Below are 8,791 nucleotides of genomic sequence, written 5' to 3'. Positions count from 1 at the left end.
TAGGCAACCCTTCAGTGTGTGTTAATGAGGAAGGACCCAAAAGCAATTCAAAGCTGAGGGCCTGCTGCCTGCTGCTGGAAAATCCTGCAGGCAGGGTTGGACTGCAAAAAGCAGACATTTTATCAGCGACAGATCCTTTCTCCTTACCCATCCAATCCGTATGCTGAACAAATCATTTGAGAAGTTGGACTTATGAAGTTGGGATTAGAGGAAGTTTCATCAACAACCTGCATTGTGCAGATGACACAATCTTGTTTCTTGAAAGTGAGGAGGACTTGAGGCGCTTGCTGCAGAAAATCAAGGACGATACCCTTCAATATGGATTAATTTCAGCATCATGAGAACAATAATTCTCATTGCTGGGCCTAAAGGCAACATCAAGATAGTTGGAGAAATATTGAAGTTTTCAGTGATTTCATATTACTTTGATTCACAATCAACACACTTGGTCCTAACAGTCATGAAATCAAAAGGCATCTTGGCTTGCGAAAGCATGCTGTCAGATATTTCTCCAAAGTACTGAGGAACAATAATGTCAGTTTAAAGTTTAAGGTGCACCTGATGCAAGCCATAGTCCTTTTTTTCTTCTTCTTTTTCCTCCAGTTTGAAAGCAGTTACTGTTTAATTAACTGAACAGATTACAAAAAATGATCGTGGTTGACGCCTTAGTTCTTCCGATAAGTCTGTTGATCTGGTCTTCCCAGTTGCCAGCATCTCCACCTTCTATAAAATGAGTGGTTTTTTTTCTTCATTCCACCTCATGGAGAAGATAATTTGAATGGCCACAAGAAGTTGATTGCTTCTCTGAAGCATTTGCCAACAGTATAGATCTCATGAATCAGATCCTCCAAGCAGATGATGCCATATTTACCAAGAGATCATGCAATCACAGTGTTGTCTGTCAGAGCAATTTGCTTATCGATTTTGCCATAACCACGCTTATAGATCAGTTCATTGACAGACTTCAGGTTTGGGTACCCCCATGCAATATATGGTTCCACAATCCTCAGCATGTTAATTGAAGCTTTGCTGAGTTTAACAAAGGTCTAGCGAAGGCCAAGGAGCTGTAACACCTTACGAACCTTTGGGCTCACACTGTTGATACCTCTGATCCTGATGACAAATGCCAGTTTGGGTTCTGCAGGTACATAGAAGTTGCCAACTGAGCCATTTGAATCTCAGTTCTGTATATCTGCCTGTATTCTTTGTGACAGTGCTTAGCCTTTTCATAGATAGGCTTCCTCCTTGCCCTTTGAAGCATCTTTTGGGCACACTTCTTTCTCAGGAAATTGACCCTTAATTCTGCAAAATTCCTTTGCTTTTTCTTAAGGGTTTCCTGGCACTGCAGGAACCTTAATTTTCTTCTCCATGGCAGCTTCCATGATTCCAGGTGGAAATTAAGGAAAAAAAAATAACCAGCCATAGTCTTTTCAATTATTTCCTATGCACCTGAAAGCTGGACAATGATAAAGATGACAGAAGAGGAATTGAGGACTTTAACCTGTGGTATTGGAGAACAGTACTGAATATCCCAGGAATTGCCAAGAAAACAAACATATCTGTCTTGGAGGAAGTATAACCAGGGTGCTCCTTAGGAACAAGTCTGGTGAAACTTGGTCTTATATATTATGGGCATGTTGTCATTGGAAAAAGAGATCATACTGGGAGAGGAGAAGGGACAAGAAAAGAGAGGAAGACCCTCAACCAGATGGATTGACACTTGGTGGCAGCAATGGTTTTGAGCATGTCAGAGATGATGAGGATGATATCAGATAGGATAGGGTTCAGATCTGTTGTTTGAAGGTTTCCTATGAGTCATCGTTGACTTGACAATACCTAACAAAAATCACAGTAGTGACAGAGCTCTCCAAATCTGTCTCTCCATCTTGGAGACTGTGGGCTCTTACTTAGAGAAGAGATAAGAGAGTCGTGTGTGAGAAATTATTTTAGAGACTCTTCTGTTGTCCAGGAGACCAATTGTCTGGTCTTGTAGATGTTCTGGAGATAGCTGGTACCAGCCATAAGTCATGGCTTAAGGTTGCCATTGATTACAGAAGGGAACTCTGGTGGCCTACTGGTAAGAAGCTATACTGCAATTCCAAAGGGATGCGGTTCAAATCCACCAGCTGCTCTGCAGGAGAAGTCTGAAGATTCACATTCCAAGCGATTTATTGCCTCTCAAAACCTGCTAGGAGGTCAGTTATGGTTCCAACTCAATGGCACACAACAACAGCAACATAGATTACAGAAAGGTGGCTCTGATGGCATAGTTTGTAGGGACCTGACTGCTGACCCAAATGTGGTGCCTCTTTGGCAGTTTGAATCCGCCACCAGTGGCTCTGAGGGAGAAAAATGGAAAATCCCCTCCCACGTGATTTACAGCCTCTGAAAACTCTCGAGGGTCAGTTAAGAGTCGGTTCTAATTCAACGCCAGAAGTAGTAGAGTAGTAGTATTGATTACAGGAGCGCGCAGGCAAATGTCAACAGAAAGGCTTTAAGTTTGATAAAGAAACTATGATTAATTGCTAGACTAAGAAATCTTCTTTCTTTTTAAAACATAATAAAAAAGAATAATCTTGCATTAGTAGGAGGTTAGTCTTTTGTTATTGTACCCATAAGTTGCAAAAGAGAGTACTTAAAGCTAGGTATTATAAAATGTTGATTTCGTATGAGGGAGCTCTGGTGGCCTAATGGCAAGAAGCTGTGCTGCAATCCTGAAGGTATGTGTTTCGAATCCTCCAGGTGCTCCACAAGAGAAAGATGGAAAACAAACAAAAAATCCAGTTGCCGTCTCGTCAATTCCAACTAGTGGAAATTCCATATGTGTCAGAGCAGACCTATGAGCCATAGATTTTTCAATGACTGATTTTTCAGACGTACATCACCAGACCTTTCTTTAGAGGCAGCTAAGGGTGGATTTGAACCTCCAACCTTTTGATTAATACCTGAGGTTCATTTATACCATGCAGGGACTCCTTAACCAAAACAAAGCATGGATATGTGAATGAACACACCACATGATAAGAGAAATACATTTGATAACATGGTTGGAAAATGGAGGGAAATATGTAACGGAAACAAGTAGTGTTCCTAGTAGGGAAGAAGTTTGCAGACTGTACTGGGTCAATTAGGATGGCATTAAAATGACTGTCTGACTTGTTCAAATTATCCCAAACTTAGCTTTAGGGAGCTCTGGTGGCCCTGTGGGTAAGGGGTCCAATGCAAACCCAAAGGCAAGCAGTCTAAATCTATTAGTTGTTCTGAGGGAGAAAGAAGGGCAATCAATCTCCTGTGTGAGTTACAGCCTCTGAAAACCTGCTACAGAGTCATCTACAAGTCAGTTCAAACTTGATGACAATGGGCTGAGTTTTGACATTTGGGGTTTTTTTTCAATTTTTCACTGTTGCACATTTTATTCCCTCTCCCTCCCTACTTCGTCTCCCCATCCACTTTGCAATGCACATACATATAATAAATAATCATATATTCCTTTCAGACTGTTCTTCCCCTCATCTGTTCCAATGTAAGTTCATTATCTATTCACGCTTTTTCTATTCTCCCCCAAACCCTCCATGTCAGTCCTGTTTTATAACAGAAATATTATGCAGTATAGTATTTGTCATTTTGTGACTGAAATATTTCACTCAGCATAATGTCCTCCAGGCTCACTCAAGTTCTGTAAAGTTTTAAGAGTTCATTATTTTTTCAGTGCTGCATAATATTCCATTGTGTGAATGCATCATAGTTTTCTATCCATTTGTTGATGAGAACTTGGGTTACTTCTATCTTTTTGTTATTGTGAACAATGCAGCAATAAATATGGGTGTGCAGAGTTGAACTTTTTAGTTATGTTGTTGTTGTTGATTGCTGTCGAGTCAAACACGACTCATAGTGACCCTATGAACAAAAGGCCTGAATTATTTCTATAACAATTGTCATTTATCAAAGTTCATAGAGTTTCCAGAGGCATGTTGCTTAGAAAGTGGATACCATTGCTGCTTCCAAACCTGTCTTAACTGGGAGCTCCACCAAACACTGTCCACCATGAGTAACTGTTATGGCATTTGACACCCCAATGGCACAAGGTTCAGCATCACAAAACCCCCAGGTTACCTCAGTATAGCATTCTGACAGAAGAGTGCTATATCACTTAGGAGAATGTTCCTCCAAAATATAGTAACAACCGACTTTTAACTATAAAGGCCCTCCGCAAGGTCTTGTTGACTCTAAACATGAGGCTTAAATAAAAAAACAACCAATATAGTAAGTTTTTTGCTTTTATGTGCTGTTGAATTGCCTACGACTTAGAGCAGCCCTATGTACAGCAGCTCTGAACCCTTCCCTGTCCTGAGCCAGTCTCACTAATTCCGACACATCAACTCCCATTGCCCCAGATACTATATCAATCCGTCTCATCTGGGGTGTCCTTCCAGCCTTCCCAGCATGATGGCCTTCTCCAAGGACCTATCTCTCTTGACCACGGGCCCAAAGTAAGTGAGGTCAAGCTTCAAAATCCTAACCTCCAAGGAGAGACTTGGTTTCACCCTCTCCAAGACAGATCTATCTGTTTCCTTGGTAGTCCAGGGTATGTTCTAGACTCTTCTTCAGCACCACAACTCAAAGGCATCTACTTACCTGTAACAACAAAAATATTTATTTGGAAGCCCAGCTTACACATATCAATATGCCTACAAATATCTCTCTGCTAATACACTTTTTGCACCTTCCAATTTGCTCTGCTCCTGTCAGAGCTGTCATTATTACACAAAGACATTACAAACCGTATAGTTTTCTCTGCACATGATACAAGCACATTCTGCTTTTGTTGCTGCCCCATTTCATGCTTGCTGACCTTTGTCAAATCTTCTAGTGTTTTAGCTACAATGTTGTGGTAATTAGCATGTATACACTTATATCAATAACTCTCTTGAAAATGAAGTACTAGGGGAGCTCTGGTGGCCTAGTGGCAAGGGGCTGCAACTACAATCCCAGAGGAACACGGTTCAAATCCACCAGATGCTCTGCCGGGGAAGGAGGGACAATCTCCTCCTGTATCAGTCAGATCTGATTTGACGGTACACACACACCCAAAAAATAATAAAATAAAATAAATATTTTAAAAATAAATAAATAAAATTAAGTAGTAATTAAAGGAAACCAAACCAAATTTACTGCTGTGGAGTCTATTCTAACTCACGGTGACCCTCCATCAGACTCTCAAGACTGTTTACCTTTTAAGAGAGGAGACTTGCTCATCTTTCTCCCCCAGAGCAGCTGATGGATTCAAACCACTGACCTTTTGGTTAGCAGAAGTAAAGTAAAAGAAGGAGAAAACTTTTTTTAAAGGCTTCTACTCAGTAATTAATAATGTTATAACTATCAATAGCAGTAGTCAGAACAGAGCAGGGCAACACTGCATGGTTCAAAATTGGGAAGGGTGTACGCCAGGGATGCATCCTGTCTCCATACCTTTTCAACATGTATGCAGAGCAGATTATCCGAGAAGCTGGGCTCTATGAGGAGAATTGTGGCATCAGGATTGGTGGAAGATCTATTAACAATCTGCGTTACGCAGATGACACAACCCTGCTTGCTGAAACTGAGGAGGACCTCATGCACTTGCTGCGAAGGGTCAAGGACTGCAGCCTTCAGTATGGACTGAGGCTCAATGTCAAGAAGACAAAGATTCTCACCACTGGACCAATTGGCAGCGTCAGGATGGATGGCGAAGAGATTGAGATTGTTCACAGCTTCAGTTTGCTCGGCTCCACAGTCAACACTCTTGGCACCAGCAGTCAGGAAATCAAAAAGCGTATCGCAATGGGAAAGTCTGCTGTTAGGGACCTCTCTAAAGTACTCAGGAGCAACGGTGTCTCTCTGGAGACTAAGGTGCGCCTGATACAGGCCATGGTCTTTGCAATAGCTTGTTATGCATCAGAGAGTTGGACAATGACTAGGGAGGACAGAAGGAGAGTGGATGCTTTTGAGCTGTGGTGCTGGAGAAGGGTACTGAATGTACCATGGACTGCCAGGAAAACAAACAGATTCATCTTGGAGAGGATTAAACCAAGCTACTCCTTGGAGGCAAGGATTCTAGGGCTTCGTCTGACATACTTTGGACATGTTGCCAGGAGGGACGGGTCCTTGGAGAGGGACATCATGCTTGGGATGGTGGAGGGACAGCGCAGGAGGGGAAGACCCTCTATGAGATGGATTGATTCAGTGACTGGGGTAATTGGGATGGGTGTGTCAGAGGCGGTGCGGTTGGCGCAGGATAGAGCAGGGTTTAGGGCTGTTGTGCATAGGGTCGCTATGAGTCGGAAACGACTCAATGGCACATAACAACAACAACAACATAACTATCAATATCTTTCTAAGTAGAAACATGAGTTAGAAAGTTTAATTACTTTCTAACAGTTAGAAAGAGTCAACTGGCGTTCAGCCACCTGAGATTGGGCAATAACAGGTCTGTGATGCCCTTAGATGTCCGGGGCTGCACGCGCGCTACACTGACTGGCTCAGCGTGTGCAGCCGCCTGGATACCGCAGCTAGGAATAATGGAATAGGACCGCGGTTCTATTTTGTTGGTTTTCGGAACTGAGGCCATGATTAAGAGGGACGGCCGGGGGCATTCGTATCGCGCCGCTAGAGGTGAAATTCTTGGACCGGCGCAAGACGGACCAGAGCGAAAGCATTTGCCAAGAATGTTTTCATTAATCAAGAACGAAAGTCGGAGGTTCGAAGACGATCAGAAACAGTCAACTGGCATAATGTAATTTACGAGCATAATATTTTACATCCTAGATTGGCCAAGTATTATCTGGGGCCTTAAAAGTTTGCTAGCTACCATCTAAGGTGCAACTATTAGTCTCTACTCTTTCCGTGAATAAGAGAATGAAGATAATTAAGGGCTTAGAGAGCAACATGCTAACGGCCTTCTAAACCACAGCACCTTCTAACCTGAGAGCAGAAGAAGTAGACAGTGCCTGGCTACTCCTACTGACTGTTCTGGCCAGGGTTATATTAGAAGGTTCCAGAGAGAAAAAGAGAGGCATTTCTGGGTCCATTTGATCAAAGAAAGGAGCAAAGTTAAGATGAAGAGTTTGGTCAGGGACATTTTCAGTTTGAAGAATCTCATAGGTGTACAGAAACAAAATTGTGGCATTGACATATACCTTCCTCAGCTTTCTCTAAATCCTTCTCTCTCTCTCTCTCTTTCTCGGAATAAGCAATCTGACAAGCTAATCCCCACTTAGGTAGAAGTAAGATATGAGAGTTTAGCACGTGACTGCCCACTGAGGGATCACATTTTCCGTTAACAAAAGGGCATCACTTCACCCATCTTAATGAAAAGCTTGATGCTCCTTTGGTGAAATGCTGAGCAACATGGTAGCCTAGCAGGAGAGATATTTTCAAATTACAGAGATCTCCCCAGCACCCCTCAAATCACTCCACAGAGCTACAGATAAAATCTCTCATAGTGAAGAGAATGTTATTGAAATTTCACCTTCACTCCAAAAAAGTCCAGTTCACACCAAAGATCAAAGAGTCTTACTCCTGGGCAGGACTTTATTCTCGTAGCTTGGGGTGGTGGAATACTACATGCTATGAAGTTCTGAGTCCCTGAGTTCAAGACCTGGCCCCAGAATTTATTGTATCTTCTCACCTCCATTCCAGCATCCCTAAAATAAGAACTCAGAACACCTGCTTCTCACCAGGGTCTTGAGCTTAAATGAGACTGTCATCACAAACCTTGCTTCCTCTGCCCCACCTTCACCTCATCAATTGATTTCCTATTTAAATCTCCATCTGTCACTCCCATTACACTACCATTTATCTCCGTTTCTTTTAACACACGATTCACTTAGAGAAGCCTAATTTTCTTCTTGTTCATGCCCTATTAGCTGCTCTGACAACTTCAGATGATGAAAAGCCACCGTTCGAGCTCAAGCCTCAAACTTCGTGGTGCGGCTTGTGTCTCTAGAGTCAGGCCTGCAGGGGGCAGCATCGGGCAGCGCACAGGAACGTGGGCTGGCTTGTGACATGCTGGAGGTCTGCAAAGAGCACACAGGAGGGGTCTGAAGTCACTGACTCTGGCTGACAAAGGCCCATCTTACAAGACACGTGGGTCTGACATGCAGCCTCTCAGGCCGTCAGATCTTATCTAAACAAGGGAGCAAGGAGCCTTTCTTTCTGAAAACACGCTACTCCCAAAAAGCCACTCCAAGCCTTCAATTACCCTTCCGTAGGTCCAAGGAAAGTGACTATCATCAAGAAACATTCGCATCTCCTTCATAACAATCCCGGAAAGACCTCTTCTCTCCTCCTGAGCCCCCATGAAATAAAGGTCAGGAACCCTGACAGGACAAGATGGGAAGCAATCTTGCCTATCCCTCATAAGCTTTTCTGAGCATTCCCCCATATTCAGCCTTAGAGGGGTGCCCTAGAGAAGACAAACAAAATAAAAGGGCACAACTCTGGACTTTACAAAGCTATTCATACATCCACTGCTCCCTTATCAGCATAGGTTTAAATGTAAAAATTGCCAATATGTGAAAATGGAGGATGATCATATCAGAGCATAAAATGAGGGATGACATCATTGCACTGTTCAATTACATCATTGCTTAACTGTCAACCACTGAGAATCACGGCCCAAGTGAGTTAACACATAACCTTAACCATCATAGCCATCCTACACCGTCACATCCAGGACTCCTAGACATATGTAATTAACACACGCTATAGTAGGTAGTGGATTTTTCCCCTCCTGTAAATGTGAAGTGTCAGA

The 8,791-nt window shown here is 42.8% G+C and overlaps 1 pseudogene; it reads right to left on the bottom strand.

The window, feature by feature from the left end:
• Positions 1–625: 625 nt before the first annotated feature.
• LOC102845562 lies at positions 626–1,382 on the bottom strand (annotated as a pseudogene).
• Positions 1,383–8,791: the final 7,409 nt, after the last annotated feature.

The sequence above is a fragment of the Elephantulus edwardii genome, unplaced genomic scaffold (assembly GCF_000299155.1).
Source record: "Elephantulus edwardii isolate Elephantulus edwardi_28Jun2011 unplaced genomic scaffold, EleEdw1.0 scaffold00061, whole genome shotgun sequence".
NCBI classification, from domain to species: Eukaryota; Metazoa; Chordata; class Mammalia; order Macroscelidea; family Macroscelididae; genus Elephantulus; species Elephantulus edwardii.
The sequence above is the reverse complement of the archived record's forward strand: the minus strand, read 5'-3'. Positions and strand labels throughout refer to the sequence as shown.